Source organism: Pelodiscus sinensis, chromosome 1 (assembly GCF_049634645.1).
Source record: "Pelodiscus sinensis isolate JC-2024 chromosome 1, ASM4963464v1, whole genome shotgun sequence".
Lineage (NCBI taxonomy): Eukaryota > Metazoa > Chordata > Testudines > Trionychidae > Pelodiscus > Pelodiscus sinensis.
Window position 1 is genome coordinate 311,523,651 of NC_134711.1, and position 24,187 is coordinate 311,547,837.

At 40.5% G+C, this 24,187-nt stretch overlaps 1 protein-coding gene and 1 long non-coding RNA gene across 17 annotated transcripts in view; both read left to right on the top strand.

The window, feature by feature from the left end:
* DLG2 (discs large MAGUK scaffold protein 2) overlaps positions 1-24,187 on the top strand; it is a 1,555,116-nt gene that overhangs the window by 447,461 nt on the left and 1,083,468 nt on the right. The window lies entirely within an intron of this gene.
* LOC142826566 (uncharacterized) lies at positions 973-23,740 on the top strand. Its single transcript, XR_012900778.1, has 3 exons — positions 973-5,663; positions 5,785-5,831; positions 14,517-23,740. It is a non-coding gene; the product is annotated as an uncharacterized LOC142826566 (long non-coding RNA).

Genomic DNA, 24,187 nt, shown 5'->3' on the forward strand with positions numbered 1-24,187 from the left:
CTGTAAAAATTACATAATTTAGTTTATAGCATAATTTGTATAGTTGTGTTGGTCACCTGGCTACGTCTAAACTACAGTGCTTTATCAGAAAAAGGTATGCAAATTGTGCTCCGCAAGTTGCGTACCTTTTTCCAATAGTTTTGTTGGAAGAGGCTTTTCTGAAATTTGGCCTTTCCACACTGTGCGAAGTCCTCCTCTTTTGGAAGAGCCCTTCTTCCTCGTGGCTCCAAATGAGTGTGTGTCTTCCGCAAAAGAAAATGGAAGAGCAGATGCATTCCCTGGACGTGGGGGATACCTCTGGTATCCCAGAAAACCCCCATAGTCTAGACATAGCCTGACTCAACTGAGGGGAAAACCATCAATAGAGGACAGAATTAGAAGTGGTGACTTTTAATGATAAGGCACACTCAAATTCCATTTATCCAGTATTTATGCTAGATTAATTCTTCTTCAGAGTGAAAAACTGCTAAACATTTGTAAGGTAAACAACATTTTAAAAGATTTGTCTTCTTTAGAAACTATAGGCTAGGCTAATGAGCAGCTTGGTTTAAATAACTGCTGTTATGATTGAGGCATTGAGGGGATATACATTTGAAATGTGAGGTTTTTTAAAAATCACAGCACACCTTGCTTTGTCTTTCAAAATCTTTTAAGAGTTCTAATTTCTTGTGTACTCTTTCTTAAAGAAGTAGAAAAAAAAGGTCTCTTTTTTGGGAGCACCACTCAAAGTTTCAGGGAATTAAAGTGATGAAACAATCTCTTCTTAAACATACATGTACAAAGCTTTCATTTAAACTAAAAAGTTGACTACAAAAAGCATGTGTGGTCTAGTAATAATTGCTATTCAAATATTCAAGGATACGTGGCAGTTACATATTGTGTTTTTTACTTATTAAAAACTAGTCAAATTTGTATCTTAATAACTGAACTCCTTACCATATATTTTTTTATTTAGGATTTTCCAAAGGTTATTTTTAAACTTAAAATCTGGATCTGTTGAAAACAATTAGCTCAGTAATGGACAAATTCTGCCACACAAATCATGCTGAGAAATCTTACAGTGTAACTACTGCCATTAAACTCAGAGGCGTGATGAAACACTGATTTTCTCTCCCAGTTTAGTTTGAAGTTTATTTATTATTGGCGAACTATAAAATTTTCATCATGGGATTCACTGCCTTTTCTCTCTTTGATGCTCCATATTATAGTTATTCAGTTTACAAGAAAAAAGGATAGTTTTTCTCAGAGCCAAGAAACTTGCAAATTTAATCTGGAATCTGAAACTGAAGTTAAGTTGTTTCTGTTTTGTGCATTACCAATTTAAAAAAGGATTCTTCAAATGGAACCCACATAGTCAACAATTCTGTTTGATGAGTTGTTACATGGAGGAAAATCCTGCACATTCTAACATAGGCGTGCAGAGTCTGGAATGCACAGAAGAGTAAAATATTAACATTAGTCAATGAAGTCAGAATGTTGAATTTCAAGTAGATCTGTTCATAAGAACGTGTCACTGATTTTACCCTAACCACACTTTCAACCTAAACATAGAACTTATATTCAGTCTCTCACTGTTTTCGAAATTCTATGGAAAATGTTACTGTTCAGGATAGGCTTAACTTGCTGGCCCTATGCAAATCATAAATTTCAGTGTGTTTAGCAGTCTTGTCCTCTCCTTTGTTTTGGCTACAGATGAGGTCTTGACACATTGAAAAGAGCCTAATATCTACAAATTACTGGAATTTAATAAAACAGTTGAAAAAGCTACAGTGTTCCAGAAAGCAAACACATCCTTTAATCAGCTTGATCTTTTAGCAAATGTCGCTTAGGTTAATTAAAAAGCAGCATTTTAAGAATGATATTTAGGTAATGCAACAATTAATTGGCTTATCATTAGTATGACTCATCAAATTTTAGGATGCTTCCTTGTGTCTGCATATATTAGGTATGTATGTGAATACAAATAATGAATTATGAATAATTTGGTAACCTGAACTTTGTGTCAGAATGAGAATATCATGGTGATTTCTTAACACACAAACCTGGCAATGGAAGGATGCAAATGATAATAATTGACAGAGGATGACTATCCGCAAACTGTCAGTGAGACCAAAGTTAAGAATGTGAACTTAATGCTGATTGCCATTTAACTGGAATGTGTGCATTTTGCTGGACATCAGCAAACATTCATCAGACAAAAGCCTCCTGGTTCCTCTGTTTTAATGGAAATATAGCTCCTTTCATTTGGTGTCTTTCTGGGCCATTGTGTTGAGTAGCTGATAAAAAGATAATAAAGGTAAAGTGAGGTAGCAATGACTGAACTGTAAGGACTGCAATGCACTGTCAACTAGTGCTCTGTCTGTTTAGCAGCAGTAAGTAGCCCATTACCAATTTTGATCTTATTTTTTAAGGTGATCTTAATTTGTGTACAGCAGTTGTTAGATGCAGGGTCTAGATGGACTCCAGCATAGATGTATGGAAAGCATACAGGAGAGCATTCCTTAGACTGGACTTTTAACATCAGCATTGAAATTATAACATGGCATGAGTACAGTACAGGAATCAAACAACTATCATGATCAGATAACCAGCTTAGTTCTTTTCCTTTCTTTCTGAAGAGGCATCAGCAGTTACATGAAATACTGTACATCTATACGGCATAGTAAGGGAAGTGGAATATTTCTCACAAGGCATGTATTCAGAGTGCTGGTCATGTTGACAAAGAAGATTAATAAGAGGGATTTGCACTTGAACAGTTTTTCTGCATTGTAAAAGCCACATTCTGCCATCAGGTCCACAAGCGTGGATTTCAGATAAGCAGCTTAACCGAAGGTTTCTTTTGGCTAAAGTGTGTAATTGGAGAGCCACAGACTCTTCCATACACCAAAGTGTATCAAGCAAAAATGTGCTTCCTTCCCACCGTATTAGTCCTAGCGTTGAAGGGTCCAACTTTTTTAGCTTGAGGCCCAAACAGATGATTTCCAAAATAGCCAAATCAGCACTTTGGAACAGATTTGCTGCTCTCTACTGCTCTCTTTACACTAATCAGTCTGAGGAGCTGCAGGGAAGGGACAGCAGCTACTCCAAGCATTTTCTGCAGACTGTAGGGCTTCAGAGGAGGCATTCCTTCCCTCCTGCTACGATGGGCTGATTCAAACAATCCTGTGTAAAAGTTTCAGGGAGCACATTTTCAATTCAGAATCATATACACGTTTTCTGACACAGTCACCTTTGAGGGCTACTGCTTAGAGCTTCAGGGGCACAAATTGGACATCCTAAGGCTAATAGATTGGAAGAGGGGGAAGGGTCAAGGATTAGCCAATAAAGGGTAGAGGGGTTTTCAGTAGAATGGACTATGAAGTCAGATTGGTATATACTGATATTGGGGGAAACTGGTGAAAAGGTTTCTTAAACTCTGTGTGGAGTAAATAATGTGCGGCTGCTTCTTCCAAAGTGAAGCCATAACCCTCACACCTACTAGATGTTGTTCACTGTCTCATGTAGTGGCATTTAGACCACTTACAGAGGGAGAGAAAGAGTTTACTCTACAGCCTGAGCCATTACTTGCTGGTAACAGTGACATTCCAACATCTTCCATATTCATTGAAATGGGAATATTTATATTGCTACTTCAGTTTGTTTCAGATGTTCATAGGATTCTTCTATGACTAAATTTTCTGTGTTCTCTCTCCCTACCCCCTTCATTTTGCACTGTTTCTTTCATTTCATAGTTTAATCAAAAACAGAATGAAGGAGACTGGCCCTAAAGTTGGGCGCAGGTATATTGCACAGGTCCTCTGCTGATCTCATGGCATTGGCTGATTGAATCCCCCGTTGCATGTGGCAATGGTCAACTGTAGGTTCAGCAGCTGTAACATCACTGATCCCAATTCTCTGTTGCCCCTTAATCTTGTATAGTCATTTACCCCAGTGCAAAGAGGGTATAATCTATTCATTCTAATTTTGCAGTATTTTACAACCACTTGGCATTTCCTTTTCAGTGATGTAAATGAACACACAACAGAGAAACTAAGCAGCTTTATGGGCATAATAGCCTGCACAGGGGATGATATAACTCATATCTGTTGAAATTGCTAGTATAGGTCACCTCTTAATTTAAGGATAGACTGGATTTTATAGCTGCACAAGAGGCAATGTGTTCAGATCATTGCTGATGAAATGTAAGATGCAATGAAAATCTTACCCTTATAAGAAATCTTACCTCTTTTTCTTCAGTTTAAATTTGTTTTTTATGGCATTCTGTACAGAGAAAGATAAAAAGAGAAGGTTTGGGTTTGCTTTGTTTTTAAATAAGGAAGGTAGGTTTCCCAGGTCAGAGTATTAAGATCAGCAGCCTCTTACTGGTGTCACTGGTAGAAGAAAAGTGAAATCTTTCCAAATACTCATACTGAGATTGTTCCGACTGGCTAGGTATTAATTTCTAATTAATTAGTGTTTTTATGGCATGTCTACACTAGGAAACTATTTTGAAATAACTAAATTCAACGTAATAATTCCCCTATTTTACAAAATCAAAATAGCATGGCCCCGCTACTGTGAAGCCTCAAAATCAGTCCAAAGGGGCTCCATTAATGTGGACTCACTATCTCGACTTAGAGCTCCAGGAAGCACTGGAAGTAATTAGTTCAGATTACTCTGGGGAGTAGCAATTTTGAAATAGTGACACTGGAGCATCAACACTAATGCTATTTTGAAATAATTATTTCAAAATTAGTGTTATTCCCCGAGAAAAATAGGAATACAGATTTTTAAATAAGTGGCCCATTATTTCAAAATAAAAGGCTTGGTAGTGTGGTGCTCCACTTATAAATTTGACCTAAGGGGGGTTATTTCAAAATAAAGCCTTAGTGTAGATGAGGGCTTAGCCTCATTTGTCTTCAGCTAAATTGTGCCTGCGTTATTCTGCTTCTTGGCTGAGATTCTGTATGGGTTTGTTGTCCCTCAGGCATGCATAGCAGATGACTGTTTAATACAGTTCTCACTATCTCCTTTTATTTTGCTGAAGTACGTTTCATAGCTTTTGTTAGTTAAGATTAAAACTAAAGTTTATATATCTTCCAGGTTTTTTAAAGATGTCTTGATCTTATCTAGGTTTTTATTGTTTGTGGTGAGCAAAAGCTTTCTGAGCTATCGGCATTTTCCATCACAAGTCAATCAGTTGCTATGTGACTTTGCTCTAAAACTTACTATGATGTACTGCCGAGCTGTTATGATGACCTTAGATTTTTAACCATTGTGGTTTATGTTCAAACTGGTATTCGTGAATTGTAGTGTTACTTTTTCATGTTTCTCTTGACTACCTTTGTAGGACACCTGTATATCACACCTCTTTTCACTATATATTAGGGTCACCTGCTTCTCCACCAATCTCTCACCAATACAAATACCTTTATTATTCCCCTTTTAGAAGAACTGTTGAAACAAAATCTATTGCTAGAGAGAGCAAGCCTACTGAATTCTGTTTCCAACCCTAAATCAGTGTATCATTTCATTTGTAGCTCAGACTGCTGACTGTTGACTGCTATACAGGTTCTGAAATAATCCATTTAGATGACCTGGGATTTTGATGTCTTCATGTTCCATCAATGCTTTGCTATCCACCACCTTGGTGACATCACAGTTGGGAATGACTGATGTTTTTGGTGAGTTCTTGTACAAGTTGAAAACAAATAAAAAAAAATCTCATTGCGTTCTCTCTCTTTCTGTGATGCTCTAATTCTGCCCTCTATTGACATATTCCTGCTTATTGTATCTCTTGATCAGGATTCTGGTGTGCCTCTTGTGCAGTCTCATTGTGATGTCTTCTTAATGTAAGTATTTGTACTCTCTCTAATTAGATGCTTCCTCATCCATCTTCATCTGCTACTGCTTATCTATATCTCATCTCTTTGTTCCAAACCATTCATACTCTGTTTTTATGGGGTGGCAACTTTTGAACATTACAACATATATATTTGGTCTTGTTTTCTACTCAGAGCTGAGGTTGGTTGGTTTCTTGCATGCTGTAATCATCACTGATCTCTGATTTTTCTTCGATAGAGTATAAGATGTTACTATCCCATCAGTGCAGAATTTGGCAATCATTACTTGCAGTGGAGTGAGTGGTTAAGGCAGCTTATGGTATCTGCAGACTATAGTGACTTCTGTGGTCCCTGATAAGTTAGATCTTTGTTGTTATTTAAGTATCCATGTCAGATAAGCATGCTGGTAATAATTTTCCAGGTTCTGCAGTGAATTTCATTACTATAGCAATTAATGATTAATTTTGGTAAACTCAGAGAGCTGATAGGTAAGGTTCCATGGGAATCAAGACTGAAGGGAAAAACAGCTGAGGAGAGTTGGCAGTTTTTCAAAGGGACATTGTTAAGGGCCCAAAAGCAAGCTATTCTGCTGTGTTGGAAAGATAGAAAATATGGCAAAAGACCGCCTTTGCTTAACCACGAGATCTTGCATGATCTAAAAATAAAAAAGGAGTCTTATAAAAAATGGAAACTCGGACAAATTACAAAGGAAGAATATAGGCAAACAACACAGGAATGCAGGGGCATAATTAGAAAGGCAAAGGCACAAAATGAGCTCAAACTAGCTACAGGAATAAAGGGAAACAAGAAGACTTTTTATAAATACATTAGAAGCAAGAGGAAGACCAAGGACAGGGTAGGCCCATTGCTCAGTGAGGAGGGAGAAACAGTAACAGGAAACTTGGAAATGGCAGAGATGCTTAATGACTTATTTGTTTTGGTCTTCACCGAAAAGGAATGCCTAGCATAGGGCATGCTAGTGGGAAGGGGGTAGGTTTATAAGATAAAATAAAAGAAGAACAAGTTAAAAATCACAGAGAAAAGTTAGATGCCTGCAACTCACCAGGGCCTGACAAAATGCATCCTAGAATTCTCAAGGTGCTGATAGAGGAGGTATTTGAGCCTCTAGCTATCATCTTTAGAAAATCATGGGAGACAGGAGAGATTCCAGAAGACTGGAAAAGGGCAAATATATAGTGCCCATTTATAAAAAGGGAAATAAGAACAACCCAGGAAACTACAGACCAGTTAGTGCCAGGGAAGATAATGGAGCAGGGAATTAAGGAAATCATCTGTAAACACCTGAAAGGTGGCAAGGTGATAGGGAACATCCAGCATGGATTTGTAAAGAACAAATCATGTCAAACCAATCTGATAGCTTTCTTTGATAGGATAACGAGTCTTGTGGATAAGGGAGAAGTGGTGGATGTGGTATACCTAGACTTCAGTAAGGCATTTGATACGGTCTCACATGATATTCTTATCAATAAACTAGCAAATACAACTTAGATGGGGCTACTATAATGTGGGTGTATACCTGGTTAACCGTACTCAGAGAGTAGTTATTAATGGTTTACAATCCTGCTGGAAAGGTATAACAACAGGGGTCTGTTTTGGGACTGGCTCTGTTCAATATCTTCATCAATGATTTAGATATTGGCATAGAAAGTATGCTTATTAAGTTTGCAGATGATACCAATCTGGGAGGGATTGCGACTAATCTGGAGGATAGGGTCATAATTCAAAATGATCTGGACAAATTGGAGAAATGGTCTGAGGTAAACAGGATGAAGTTTAATAAAGACAAATGCAAACTGCTCCACTTAGGAAGGAACAATCAGTTTCATATATACAGAATGCGAAGCGACTATTAGGAAGGAGTATGGCAGAAAGGGATCTAGGGGTTATAGTGGACCACAAGCTGAATGAGAGTCAGCAGTGTGATGCTGTTGCAAAAAAAGCAAACATGATTCTGGGATGGATTAACAGGTGTGTTGTGAGCAAGACACAAGAAGTCATTCTTCCGCTCTACTCTGCGCTAGTTAGGCCTCAGCTGGAGTATTGTGTCCAGTTCTGGGCACCGCATTTCAAGAAGGATGTGGAGAAATTGGAGAAGGTCCAGAGAAGAGCAACAAGAATGAATGAGTTTGTTTAGTTTGAAAAAGAGAAGATTGAGGGCGGACATGATAGCAGTTTTCAGGTATCTAAAAGGGTGTCATGAGGAGAGAGAAAACTTGTTCATCTTGGTCTCTGAGGACAGAACAAGAAGCAATGGGCTTAAACTGCAGCAAGGGAGGTTTAGGTTGGACATTAGGAGAAAGTTCCTAACTGTCAGGGTAGTTAAACACTGGAATAAATTGCCCAGGGAAGTTGTGGAATCCCCATCTCTGGAGATATTTAAGAGTAGGTTAGATAAATGGCTATCAGGGATGGTCTAGACAGTATTTGGTCCTGCCATGAGGGCAGGGGATTGGACTCGATGACCTCTTGACGTCCCTTCCAGTCCTAGTATTCTATGATTCTATGAGTGTCTGAAAGCTTAACTTTAGCAATGAGTAGATGACAGCTTTAAAATCATTGACCTAAAAGTCATAGCCTTAAAAGATGCTACTGAACTCTCCATTTGTAATGGATCTCCTGACAATAAAGTGTATTATGTGCTAAGAAGCACTTTTTCTCTTTATTTACATTTACCTTTTTTTAAAAATACTTTTTACCCTCATTTACACTCCCTAGTAGTGAATGCTGATCTGAGATCAGGACACTCACTTCATTCAACAATGCTTTTAGGACTAACCAACCTTTTCTGTAAGAGGACTGCCTCCGCTTCCAGATTTGACTATGGCAGCTCATTTTATACAAAATCAATAAGAGCTCTTGTAGCTGGAGGGCCCACATTTATTTTGTGTACACTTATTGGTACTTTAAGGCTTTCTTGACATTTATTGTTTTGCACATAATAAATTGTACACATCTTGCATTTATTGGGTGAAATTCTGCTCTTGTGTAAACCCCTGAAGTCCTAGTGAAGATAGTGGAGTAACAGGGGTTTAAATGAAAGTATAATTGACCCATTAATACAGATACTCGGGTGGAGTATTTTGCTTTAGCTCCACTGTCGTCAACAGAGATCTGCCCATAGTAAACAGCCCCTTTTATCTCAAAGGATCTCAGAAGTATGTAAATATTTTTGCCTTTATATTTGGAAGGAAGGAAGGAAAGAAGGGTATATGTATTTGATTGCAGCTTGCCTTGTGCCTAGTTTTAGGCTGAGTGAGTATGTTGCATATCACATAAATGCCCCATGATGCTTGTGTAACTTTAACATCCTCATGGCCCAGACAGATGTCTTTTCTGCCGGCAGCTACGACCAAGAGAAGGGACACATAGAAATGCAGCAGGGAAAGTTCCTTCCTCTTCCGGGGCACCTGTTCCAACCCTCCCCTGCCTCCCCAGAGTGAACACATATACACCAGACTAGTACACTGACTTAGAGGAAAGGGAAATATTTATTCACAGAAGAATGAATGGAGAAAAACATAGGGGGAGCAGTAAAACAGGATTACATTAAATATGAGGGACCACAAGCCTAGTGTATTACAGTCTGCAAAGGCAGACACCAAGCCATGTATTTGTACGGAGGTCCATGTAACGTTCTAGGCCAGTGGTGAGTCTTGGGTGCTGCTGGTCATCTTTGGCACCAGTAAATTTTCCCCAACAAATCACTCTGGTGCCCTCTCTTCTGCTGTTCTCTGCAAACACACACATAACTATGACCTCCCCACCTAGCAAGCCACAGCTTCCCTCCCTATTCGCAATGCAAAGTCACAAGCCCCTGTACTCACAGCCCCATACAGCTCTGGGCAGCATTGACACAGGGTCCAGCTCTGGTTTGTCATTCTGGGACAACTCCTTCCTGGTACAGTGCTCTTTCTGGCCCCTATGTTTGGTAGGGACATCAAATCCCATTTGAAAAGTTAACTGGGATCCCACAGTGGGGGGCTGCTCCAGGCTGGCCAGGCTGCCAGTTAACTGGTTACCCCAGTAAGCATGTGGGTTAGGCAAATGCTTACCCATCTCTAGTGCTGGGGTGTCCCCAATTGGCTGATCTGTTCCTCCCTGGCTTCAGGCAGGTTCTTGATTGTATCACTCTTTGGCCAGGCCTAAAGGTCGAGTTAAGGTATGCAATTCCAGCTATGTAAATAATGTAACTGTAGTTGATTTGCATTAAGCCAAACTTTTTACCGTTCCCACAGTGGGAGGTCAACAAGAGATATGCTCCTATTGATTTCCCTTACTCCTCACAACAGCAAAGAGTACCATAGTTGGCAGGGCTGCCTTCAGTGTTCATTTTAATGGGTCTTTACCAGACCCGCTAAATCAAATGCCAGAAGTTGATTGCGCAGCATCAATTTTCTCATTAGTATAGACATGGCCTGAGGGTGTACTGCAGCCGTTCTATTTAGAGCTCCCTATGCACACCACTGCCCTCTCTTTCTTTGTACCCTCTCCCTCCAACAGCACTTCCTCCTGAAACAATTAGCACTCCCTGCCTTTAGGAAAAAGATTGAAGGGGGCCCATCTCTCTAAACCCCAAAAGGGGTCACACCTGAAAACGTGGAATGCTGCCTAGGGAATTCTCAGGAAATGTACCATTACTGTCAAGAGTGAGGATAAACTCGCTTTCTCTCAGCAGTCAGGAATTGGACTCAAAGGGCTAGAGACTCTCCCGGCAGCCAGGAAGGAGAAAGGAGAAACTGCATCCTTGAGCCAATCAGATGGGCATAAAGAAATGGGGAAAATACAGGATCAAATGGAATCCAAAAGAGGTAGGGACAATAATCTAATGGAATCCGAAAGAGGTAGGGACAGTACTTGATGACCTGGCGTTATTTTGCAATCACTGCATCATGATGAAGCATTAATGTGCAATAAGATTGGGTCATGAAGATGTAGTATAATACATAGCAAATGCTGAGATATAATTTAAGGACATTCAAGTAGTCTATAATTCTCCATTTCAGTTCAGTGATCTGAATGCGTTCTAAGGTTTAGTGCTAACGACTAATGTCATACAGCACAGTAGTGTTCAGAAAGGTAAACACAAAACCAATTAATATAGATGCTACATATGTATTGCGTAGATATTATAAACTGAAACAAGTTTTATTTCCAGCCTCTAACTGTATCAAGAATATTTACAATATAGTCAAATTATATTGACATGAGTCATGACCTGCAGGAATCTGTAATTATAGTGAAATGATAAAGGGCAGCAGAGAATAAAAATATGAATAATATTTGTCATTTTGTTATTCTTTTTATGGACATTTTAATCTCTACATGATTTCTCTTTGGGGCTATGTGAATACTGAATGTGAATATTAGTCAACATGAAGCACACAGACTCAGCAATAAGAACAGGGTGAATTTTGAACAACTGTACACTTCAATTATTAATGGAGATAATTCCCTTCTTCTTTCTATTTAAAATAACCTAAGTCATATCCTTTCCTGCTGAACCCATGTAGTTCCATGCTGTTACTTTAAATAGTTTATCAGCAAAGAGCTTTGTATATGTATATAAAATAATGTTATCATTTAAAAGTCAATAAATATAAAAAAAGGGGAAAGCTGAGAAATATTCTGATCTTTTTACTGTCTGTACAATCTACTCAATGTAAAGGAATAAATGCATACACATTGCATTGTGCATCCTGAAAATATTTCTGACTCTGTCCACATCTTCTTGTCCAGCTTAACTCTTTAAACTAGGAACATCCTTAAACTGTCCTATGACACATGAACTCCAAACCCAACCACAGATAATTTTGCAGTTCACCTTTTTGCTAAGAGCAGGATAAAGCAATGTCCTCTTCAACATCTTGTTGAGTTCTGTGGATTCACTCCTATGTAGCAGGCATAAGTAAATCAAATTCTAACCCTAAACAATTAGTCTTCACAAGTCCTTTGTGTAGTTTAAGATTGCTTTTATTGCCAGGTGGGAAAATTGAGCCAGAGTGATTGTGACCTGCCCAAATTTATATAGCTACTAAATGGCCAAGTCAGGAATAGAACTCAGGAGTAGAGCTAGGAAAAATGTTTCAGAAGAATAGTTTATTTGATAAAAATGCAGTTTCATTCAACCAGACACTACTCACAAATTTTACCTGATTAGTTTTGATTGGGAAAAAAGTTTTTCAGAGAGAGTCTCAGAAAACTCCATTGAGGTAACCCCTTATCACCTTTAGTGCAGTGGTTAGGATGTGTGAAACTCATGTTTAAATACCCATTCTAGGCCAGTGACTTGAACTTGTATCTTCCCCTTCTCAGGAGAAGCATCCTAGACATAAAGTTATTGGTTGTTCTGGGGTGGATTGTTCTCAATCTCTACTGTTGAAACTGTTCCACTTTATATAAACACATAAATATTCATTGGTTCAGAAAGAAAGAAAAAAGTACTCTATAGGCTGGTGATTAAGGCACTCGGATGGGGAATAGAAGATGAGGATTCAAATCTTTTCTCTGCCTGATTTAGAGGAGATAGACACACAAGGCTTTTGGAAGCTGATTAGAATGATATGGACTTTTCCCATTGTTGACAAATTGAAAACATTATTGGAACCAAGCCAAATATTTTTTTCTGATTTTGTTTTCAATTTTCTGGTTGAATTGAAAAATCGGTTATTTACTCAGTTTTACCTGGGAGTTCCTGATTCTCATGCCCAAGCTTGTGCTCCCTCTAAGTAGTAGTGAATAGCCACCAAGCACTAAATATCCTTTACCATAAGGTACTAGAGTATTGAAATGCACGCATGTGCAGGTACACACACACACACACACACTTAATGTCTTGCAAATAAGATTCTTTGCTGTAACAATATTCTTGTACATTGAGTATATAAAAACAAATTTGGAAAAAAGGAATTTTCTCACATTGGTTATAATAATTAGAAAAGGATATAAATCAAACTCAGTGAAACACAGTGGGGAAAATTGTCATAGAACAGGTTATTTTAGTGAAACTATACTAAGCTGCCATGATTTATCATGGAAATCTAGGGCTGGAAGGGAATTTGAGAGGTCAAGTCCTGTCTTCTGTACTGAGGGCGTGTCTACACTACAGAGAAGATTGACATTGCCGCAGTCAATCTTCTGAGGTTTAAATTAGCAGGTCTAGTGAAGCTCCTCACAAGAGTAAGGGAAGTAGATGGAAACATGTACTGCTGTCAACCTCCTACTGTGTGGACTGCGCCAAAACACAATTTACGATACTTCAACTCCAGCTACATAATTAACGTAGCTGGAATTGTATATCTTAAGTCAACTTTCCCCTTTATTGTTGACCAGGCCTGAGACTGGACAAAGTAAATGTAGACCATCTCTGATAGCCATTTGTCCAACCTGTTCTTAAATAAACCTCTAAGCTATGTCTACGCTTGCGGCTTCTTGCATCAGAAATATACAAGCGTGGAATATCGCTGAGCCTCATTTGCATACCTAATGAACCATCATTTTTGCAGAGGAGGCTCTTACCCCAAAAGGAGCTGCCTACACTACCCCTTCTTGCACAAGAAAAACCCTCGTACGCAATGCCGTCATTCCTGAAAATAATTGCCATTATTCCTGTGCAAAAAGTGGCGGTGTAGACAGCTCCTTCTGGCGCAAAAGCCTCTTCTGCAAAAATGGCGGTTCATTAGGTATGCAAAAGAGGCTCTGCAATATTCCACACTTAGCCTCATTTGCATACTTCTGATGCAAGAAGCCGCGAGTGTAGACATAGACCTAGTGATGAGGATTTCACAACACCCATGGAAAGCCTATTTCAGAACGTAACTACCCTTATCATTAGAAAGCTTTTCCTACTATCTAACTGGAATCTCCCTTGGTGCAGTTGTCTTTTACTGAATTTCAGCTTGTTGATTTCAGACCAATTCTCCAATTCATCAAGGTCATTTTGGATTCTAATTATAACCTTCAAAGTGCTTCAAAGCACATTAAGTTTGGTGTTTGAAAATTTTGTAAGTATAATCTCCACTCTGATATCCAAGCCATTAATGAAAATATTGAAAAGTACCACATCCAGGACAGACCTTGCTAAATATGTCCTCCTATTCAGATGATAAATCACTGATAACTTGACGATGGTCTTTCAATCAGCTGTACACTCACTTTATAGCAATTTCATTTAGATCACATTTTTCTAGCTTGCCTATGAGAATGTCAGGTGATATGGAATCAAAAGCTTTACTATAATCGAGATATATTACGACTGCTTCTTCTTCCAACCACTAGTCAACAACTCTGTCAAACAATGAAATTAGGTTGGCATAGCATGATTTATTCTTGACAAAATCCATGTTGGCTATTACTTATTATTGTATTAATCTCCGAGTTTACAGTTTCATTGTTTAATTTATTCCAGTATCTTTCCAGGTATTGAAGCTGTTAGGTTGACTGGTGCATAATTTTCTTGGTCCCCATTGTTCCTCTTGTTAAAGATGGGTATTATGTTTGCCTTTTTCCATTTTTCCATAACCTCATGATGAGGACTCCATGAGACCTCATAATAATCACAAATGGCTCTAACATTGCCTCAGGTTGTTCCTTAGGAACCTAAGATTACTTTTGTCAGGCCTTGCTGACATAAATACATTTACCTTATCTAAATGTAACTTTCTCTTTTCTCCCTAGGTTACTTAAGAGCAGGTGACACTCACTTGTATGCCTGGGCACCTGATGTTTTTAACATTAAAAGAGATCCTGAGTATCCCAGAAGTGATGTTTAATAGTTGGGGATCCCATATCCATCCCTTTGCTGCAGTCCCTTGCTTCTAAAAGAATATAAAATGGGGGTGCCTCCACCTGGCTGGCCCCTATACATATTTAATGGTGTGCCTTGGGAACCTCCAGAAATAAACTTATTCGAGCAACAATCTGGATCTAACTCATAAGAACATAAGAATGGCTGTACTGAGTCAGACCAAATGTCCATCTAGCCCAGTAGCCTGCCTGCCGGCAGTGGCCAACACCAGGTGTCCCAGAGAGGGTGGACCGAAGACAATGATCAAGCCATTTGTCTCCTGCCATCCTTCTCCATCCTCTGACAAACAGAGGCCAGGGACATCATTTCTATCCCCTGGCTAATAGCCTTTTATGGACCTAACCTCCATGAAATTATCTAGCTTCTCTTTAAACTGTTATAGTCCTAGCCTTCACAGTCTCCTCTGACAAGGTGTTCCACAGGTTGACTAAATGCTGTGTGAAGAAGAACTTTCTTTTATTAGCTTTAAATCTGCTACCCATTAATTTCATTTGGTGTCCTCTAGTTCTTCTATTATGGGAACTAATAAATAACTTTTCTTTATCGGCCCTTTCCACACCACTCATGATTTTATAGACCTCTATCATATCCCCCCTCAGTCTCCTCTTTTCTAAACTGAAAAGTCCCAATCGCTTTAACCTCTCTTCATATCGGACCCGTTCCAAACCCCTAATCTTTTCTGAACCCTTTCCAAGGCCAAAATATCTTTTTTTGTGGTGAGGAGACCACATCTGTACACAGTATTCAAGATGTGGGCGTACCATAGTTTTATACATGGGCAGTAAGATATTGTGTGTCTTATTTTCTATCCCTTTCTTAATAATTCCTAGCATCCTATTTGCCTTTTTGACCGCTGCTGCACACTGCGTGGAAGTTTTCAGAGAACTACCACGATAACTCCAAGATCTCTTTCCTGATTTGTTGTAGCCAAATGAGCCCCCATCATACTGTACATATAGTTGGGGTTATTACTTTACACTTATCCACATTAAATTTCATTTGCCATTTTGTTGCCCAATCACTCAGTTTGGTAAGATCTTTTTGGAGTCCCTCACAGTCTGCTTCTGTCTTGACTATCCTAAACAGTTTGGTATCATCCGCAAATTTTACCACCTCACTGCTTACCCCTTTCTCCAGATCATTTATTAATAAGTTGAACAGGATTGGTCCCAGGACTGACCCTTGGGGGACACTACTAGTTACCCCTCTCCATTCTGAAAATTTACCATTTATTCCTACCCTGTGTTTCCTGTCTTTTAACCAGTTCTCAATCCAAGAAAAGACCTTCCCTATTATCCAATGGCAATATAATTTACACAAAAGCCTTTGGTGAGGGACCTTGTCAAAGGCTTTCTGAAAATCTAAGTATACTATATCTACTGGATCCCCCTTGTCTGCATGTTTGTTAACCCCTTCAAAGAACTCTAATAGATTAGTAAGACATGATTTCCCTTTACAGAAACCATGCTGACTTTTGTCCAACAAATTATGTTCTTCTACATGCTTCACAATTTTATTGTTTACTGTTGTTTCGACTAATTTGCCCGGTACTGAAGTTAGATTTAGCGGTCTGTAATTGCCAGGATTGCCTTTAGAGCCCTTTTTAAATATTGGTGTCACGTTGGCTACCTTCCAGTCATTAGGTACGGAAGCTGATTTAAAGGATAGGTTACAAACTACAGATAATAGTTCTGCAATTTCCCACCTGAGTTCTTTTAGAACCCTTAGATGAATGCCATCAGGTCCTGGAGATTTGTTAACATTAAGTTTTTCTATTTGTTCTCCAAAACAACTCCAAAACAACAATCCTCAATAATGTCTGTCTGTATCTGTGCGAGTTTCTTCAACTCGCACAGATACAGACAGACATCATCTTTCTATCCAAGTGCAAGAAAATGGACATCGTACCCAAAGGACTGAAAGTGAACAATCCCCTAAGATCAACATACTTCACTGACTACAGTGAAAGACTCTGCCTCACACTATCCAATCCTCAATAATATACATCTAATTGATTAAATTATAATTAACATACCTTTACTTAAGCACTTAAAGGAACAGGGCTTAACTGACTAAAATTGAATAAAATCAATTAATAAAGTACACAGAAATAAATTAAACTTGTCTTGCTGGCATTTGCACTGTCAGCATTAATACTACTCTAGAGTGTGCACTCCTCTGGATCTCAGAGTCCCAGACACTTGCTTGTATGGGTGAGCTTGAAGACTGCAGCTGGAGTGAAGACAGCACTGTGCGGGTTGTATGTGTCAATCTACGGAGGCAACAACTGCAAAATTCCTCTGACACTGGAGCAGGCCCCACCAAATGCTAGTAACTCTGGTTCACTAGGCAGATCACTCTGCCTCTCTTCGGACCCGCATTCAATGTCTTCTGTCTGAGGCAGCACTTTTCCAAACAGCCAGGCTGTGTCTACACTGGGCCACTTATTCCGGAAAATCAGCTGCTTTTCCAGAATAAGCTGTGAGCTGTCTACACTGGCCCTTGAATTTCCGGAAAAGCAACGATGCTCTACTGTACAAAATCAGCCGCTATTCCGGAAAAACTATTCTGCTCCCACTCGGGCATAAGTCCTTATTCCGGAACACTGTTCCGGAAAAGGGCCAGTGTAGACAGCCCAGTAGTCTTTTCCGGAAAAAAGCCCCGATCGCAAAAATGACGATCAGGGCTCTTTTCCGGAAAAGCGCGTCTACATTGGCCACAGATGCTTTTCCAGAAAAAGGGTTTTTCCGGAAAAGCAGCCTGCCAATGTAGGCGCTCTTTTCCCGGAAATACTTATAACGAAAACTATTCTGTTTTAAGCATTTCCGGAAATTCATGCCAGTGTAGACACAGCCCCACAGTTACTCACAGTCCTTCTATCCAGGCCCTTCTCAGTCACAGGCACAGACAGAGTCTCTTCCCTCCAGGGACAATGACCAACAGCCCCTGAAGCAGCCTGCTAGATCAAAGCCACAGCGGGCTCTAGCAACCAGCAACAGCTCCTGGACTGAAAAAGGCTCCACACCAGCTATCTTGCACCTCTCTCCAAATTGGAGCCCAACAACTCTCTCCCAGCACTCCCTGGAAGAGTGCAACAGTTTTCCTCCTTTTTTTTCAAAGACATCATGGGACTTGTAGTCTCTAGGGCCAGATTGCAGCACAAAAGATCCTCCCAGTAAAAGTCAGACGCTCTTATAATAAAAGGGCGCCTACATAAATACTGTTTAGCCGGTTCTTTCTCTGTTTTGTCTTGTGTTCCTTCACCTTGTAAATTTTGATTGCATTAAATACAGGCAGTCCCCGGGTTACGTACAAGATAGGGACTGTAGGTTTGTTCTTAAGTTGAATTTGTATGTAAGTCGGAACTGGTACATATTGTAGGGGAAATTCTAGCCAAACATTTCTCCAGAGCTCAGTTTTATTCTCCCACACCTCACTTCCCACAGTCCTTTATTCTCAAGCTGAGGTGTCTGCTGAGAAAAGCCGCTCCACGTCTCCCTGGTCTGCTGGGGAGGGGAGGGGGGCGCTAGCTTTGCGTCTCCCTGGTCTGCTGGGGGTTGCCTCATCCCGTTTGTAAGTAGGGATCCGATATAAGTCAGATCCATGTAACCCGGGGACTGCCTGTATCTGCTCACCATTATTTTTTTTTTGGTGAAGACTGAGACAAAATAGGTTTTGAACAGCTAAGTCTTCTTGATGCTATCCATTATTAGGTCTCCTTTCCCACTGAGCAGAGGGACCTACACTTTCCTGTATCTTATTGTTGCAACTAATGTATTCGTAGAATCTTTTTTATTGTCTTTTATGATTTTTTCTAGGTGTAACTCATTTTGTGCCTTGGTCTCTATGATTTTGTTTGCAGCAGTCTTTTGTAATAATTCATAGCGTTATGTCCATGTTTCCACATTTTGTAGGAGTCCTTTTTATTTCCAGGTCACTGAAGAACTCCTGATAGAGCCGTATTAGCCTTTTACAATTCTGCCTTTCCTTTATATTGAGATAATTTGCTGTTGTGTCTTCAATATTATCTCTTTGAGAAACTGTCAGTTCTCCAAAACTCCTTTTTTCAATAGATTTTCCTACCTACCAGTTCTCTGAGTTAAACATTGATGGATATTTATAAAAACTAATATCTTTAGTAAATTGCTTTATCCTGTTTAAACATACTTTAAAGCTTGTGATCCTCTTTCCTGTTGATAATACTGAGAGAGTGGGCAAATTGTTGCCTCAAACTGTGTGTCAAGCAATTAGTTGAATAGTAGACTACTTGATAAGCCAAGTCACTACTTGACTACTCACTCCCCCTGCCTTGCTGCCTCTGTATCAGAGGCAGCAATGTGGGGAGAGAAGCAGAAGCTGGTGCTGGGGTGAGCCAGTTCTCCTCATCACTGTCTCTGTGATGCCGGAGGTGACGGGGGGCAGAGGAGGCAGAGGCACTGTGATCCAGGACACAGCGTGAGCCGGGACTGCTCAATCCCAGTTTGCGCTAGTTCTGGGTCTTACACCCGCTGTGGCTCTGCAGTTTAAATGTTGTGGTAGCTGGGAGGCCTGTGCACTCATCTCCTACTACATTTAAACTGCAGGACTGCAGCGGGGGTAGCTCTGGCTGGCACCTCCCCTTATCAATGAATCGTGTAGTCGTTATAAATTATATCGACTACACAATTGGTCATAAGCCAGTTATAAGTTTGGTGTTATTGCTGTATAATTTATAACCCCTAATGCTCAGTGATGTGAGGCTGATGCAATACATCACATACCATGAATACTATGGCAAACAAATCTTTTTCTCTGCTCTCAGAAGGCAAGCCTCTTGCAGTTCTAAAGAAATGTCACCTTCATCAGCCACTTTACTTGTCACTCCGGTCTCTTACAAAAACTGAGATTCCATCTATTCTCCAAGTTCAGGAATTAATCATTTGTGCAGGGGGGAGGGGAAGAAATGAAACCAGTGGTGCACATATAAGTAAGGCCAAATTTTGAATTCCTCATGCTGATTGTGCAGAATGGAGAGGATGGAAAAGGCATAGAGGACCCATATGTTTTCCCCATTGTGTAGTGCTCCCACATAGGATCATTAACAACAGTGTAGCTAATTGCACGTTCTGAGTGTAAGAGAAAATTCCACTAATGCCTCTAGCATTAGTCAGTCATCTCGAAGGGCTCAATATGTGGAACACAGGGATGAAATTAAACCTAACCTCTTGCACACACACACACAGGCACAGACACTGAAAGGTTTGCACATAGGGTGTTTTACTGTACAGAACATGGTCAACAAAGGAGTAGCTAGGGTGGTCACTAATATAACTTCAACTTTTCCTGGTCACTGCTGGCAGTACCATTCCTAGGGGAGCGAAGGGTCCAGGGCAATCCCACTCACTAGTTCCAAGGTGTGGAGCATGGGACAACTCCCTCATCTCAGGCTCCACCCCCTGATTCTGCTCCACTCCCTTCCCAGACCCTCCCCGTCGCCACCCCTTTCCTCAAGCATCACCACTGTTCCACCCCTTCCTCCTGTGCCCCTTTCATGCCTGCTCTGCCTGCTCTCAGTGCATCCTTTGCCTGTAGCCCCCTTTCCTGAGCGACTTGAGCTGGAGGATTACTGGGGAGCCTGGTATGTGGTGGCAGCAGGGGTAACCCCCAGACACTCATCATGGCAGCAAAAGCCAGAGCAACTTGGCAGCCTACTTTGCTCTGCCCCATTGTCTATCTCCACCCTGCTGTGCTCCTTTTCATAGTGGCTGCAGGAAGCAGAGTGCCCTAGTGCCAGGACCTCTGCTTGCTAGCTCCATGGTGAAGCAGAGTGCAAGAGCAGAGCAGACTGATGGGTTTCTCCGGCTCCCACTGCTGCAATTAGTGTGGAGGGTCCCAAGCCCTGCTGATGCCCTGCACCAGGCCCTCCAGGTAATTCCCTGGCCTCTGCAGGTCCTGTCCATAGGATGGCTTAGGGAAGCCACTATGGGGCCTACAGAAGCACAGTGTGGGGTGGCCACCCAAAACCATGATATGGAAGGGATGTCTCTGTCTTGGACAGTGCATCTTCTCTAGCCTTATCTTTGTAGGATTTGAGTGCTAGATACGTGGAGTGTCAGCATCCTCTGTCTCTCATCCAAAGGTATTAGGCATGGTTTCAAAGATAATTGCAAATTTTAAAGACAGTCTTCTAGCACTGGTATTGTGAATATGGCTCAGCTTTTCAGAAAGAGGGCAAGATACCCCTTTCCTCTGGGATGTGCCATTGAATAGAATTTATAATATAAAATGACATTTATCTTGTTTGCTTGGCATGTTCTTGCTCTTTTTACCTTAATGGGTTTCTGTGCATGTGTGTGTGCGCATGCACTTTGTGCAGAGGTTGTTATAACACCTAACATTGAACATGAAGGGCCATATTCTGTTTTTTTGTGTTCTGGTTACTCAGCTTACTTTCCCTGAACTTTCCATTGTTTCCAGTGCTTCTGGATGCTACCCAAATGCTAATAACAGTAATAAAAATTTTCTGAATGCTGTTTGCCAATGGGCAGTAGCGGGGCAATACTATGTAAACGTAAAGGGAGCACATAGTCCAGGCTCTCAGACTTTAAGGCAAGAAAAGACCACCATGATCATCTTGTCTGACCTCCTGCACATTGCAGACCACAAGCTTCACCCAGCCACTCCAGTAATGCAAGAATAATTGTGAGGGCAAAGGGGAGGGTTCCAGTGCTTGGGCCTCAGCCTGAACCAAAACATCTACTGTGCCCTTTTATAGCCTCCCACAGCCCAATCCTCTCAGACGTGAATCACCTAACATGGGCCAGCTGTTGGGCTTTATTTGCAGGATAGATGTAGGACCCGTATTGGCTCATAACAATGCAAAACAGGAACAGAAAGTTGTCAGCACCCAAGAACCGTACAGTTGTCTGCCAGATGACAGATCTAACATTTCCTGTCTCTTAAAAGTCTCTTTCAATGTTACATTTCACCTCAAAACTTTTTATATTTCCATATAAACATTTAAAAAACAAATCAGTGACATACACTCCCATAGACTTTATCTTTGTCTCATTGTCCACATAATTGAGTAAACTGCTTCAACAGTCTCCACCATGCTGCTGGCCACTATATCCTTTCTGGTCTGTCTTATAGAATCATAGAATACTAGAACTGGAAGGGACCTCGAGAGGTCATCAAGTCCAGTCCCCTGCCCTCACGGCAGGACCAAGCACCGTCTAGACTATCCCTGAGAGATGTCTATCTAACCTGTTCTTAAATATCTCCAGAGATGGAGATTCCGCAAACTCCATAGAAGTCATATTATAGGGCTAGAGGTTTCTAAACCTCTTGGGATCTTGTTTTTACCAGCAGTCATATTTTAACTTGCTTCGACGACAAGCAGTCTGCTCTTTGACCCTTACTGAAATAGTTGCAAGTCTAGGAGCAGTGATTAGCAATCCCACATAACTGATTCCCTATACCTTGCATATGAAGATCTGCAGTAGGTTGGTAAGACAAGAGATCTGGTTCTATGCTGGTCATGTTATCCGGTAGCCACCCTTGTATTGTTTCTATTTTCATTGTCATTAGCTCTCACATAGTGTTACCATAATGTCTTTTTGGATTGGTATTGTTATACCCTGGGCTGCAAGCCAGACCAGTGAGACATTGCATCACCACTTGCCTGGTTACCTATGCCTTCTCCACCCTCTCCATTCTTCACAGCCTGCCCAAAAGCCTTGGCTGTTTCCCAGATAAGTCCCATCTGAGGCACTCACAAACAGCCTTTCCACATCCAGGAAGACCTTAAGTGTCTACATATAGCTAGAGCTCTCACACTCTCGTTTTCTACTTAAATCCTCCCTTTCCCCCAGAAATGTATGTTATTCACTGTATAGTCCTCTCCTGGACAATCCAGATATTGGCAGTTTGTTGCCTCTTTAATGGGGCCAATGTAGACAGTTCAATTTGAAGACAACACTGGATTAGTTTTGATTAAACAAGTTTATTTAACTACAAAGAGAAAGATATTAAGTGAGTACAAGGCTTGAGTCAAAAATGGTTACATGAGAAAATTAAATTACGTCTTAGTGCTGAAACTTAGAGAACTAGATTTGGTTCAAGATAAAATTCTTACCACATTCTCCCAGCAATATGGCTGAACAAATTTCAGGTCAGGGACTCTCCCAAAGTCAGATGGCTGCTTCTTTTGTCATCTTAGGTGAAAGAGGGGGAGGGGATATTCTTTGAGGTGTTTTTGCCGCTCCTTTTTATAGTCCAGTCATTCTTTGAAATTCATTTTCCTGAAGGTTACCTCTAAAGTTCATTCTGACTGTGAGGCTTCATGATTAAAGAGCTTCTGTGCTGTTGTTTGCTAAAATGTAGATTGGTTTGTTTCTGTCCTTCTTTGCCAAAGAACAGTTATCTGACAAGGAAACTGCCCAAAAACTCTGATGATGCCTGCTTAGACGGGTCAACTTGTTCAGAGTGTCTGGTAACCTCATTTCAGTCATTATTTCATCTTCTGTTCGTAACCGTACATATAATATTGCTATATACATTTTACCATGATGTTACAGACCAGTGAGTTATTAGTCTTCATATACCTCTGTTGCCTGGTTCAGTACTGAAGCCCTTGTCAGGTTGGAAATTACCCTTGGGTTCTAACAGTGTGGAATGCACATTTGCATCTCATCTTGAAGAACCACAGTTATAATAAGTAACTATTTCTTCATTATGTATATAGTTAGACATGGATTCTGATTTCATATATACATTGGAGTCATTTAGAAATACAGAAGTGGGAAGACTCCACTCTGTTGTTTTACTGAGACATATGCCAACATGTTCTAGAGAGCAATCACAAACCAGTTCTGACTCTGTAGAGGCAAAGGATTGGCTCATGCCTCAGTTAGGTTTCAATAAAATCAAAAAGAACATCACTTGATTAAGTGGTCGCTCTTTGGCAGAAGAGAGGCTGTGGGCATAAAATCTACAATGCCCTAAACCTTCACTCCCTTTCTCTCTATCCACAGCATCAACATTGGCAAAAACTCTAGCCAATTTACATGAAAGTTCCTGATTTTGCTTACTGTAGGATCTTGGGTTATGTCTAGACTACATGGCTCCGTCGATGGAGCTATGTAGATGAGTTTACTAGACATAGGAAAATGAAGCGGCGATTTAAATAATTGCCACTTCATTTACATCAAAATGGCCGCTACGCTGTGGCAATCAGCTGTTTGGCGGCACAGTGGGGCAGTCTGGATGCTCCGCAGTCGACAAAGGAAGCCTTTGTCGACCGCTCCGTTATGCCTGGTGGAATGAGGTTTACCAGAGTGGTTGACAAAGGCTTCCATTGTCGATCGCGGAGTATCCAGACTGCCCCGTTGTGCTGCCAAACAGCTGACCGGCACAGCGTGGCGGCCATTTTGATGTAAATGAAGCAGCGATTATTTAAATCGCTGCTTCATTTTCCTATGTCTAGTAAACTCATCTACATGGTTCTGTTGATGGAGCCATATAGTCTAGACATACCCTAAGTGTACAAAGTAGTCAGACT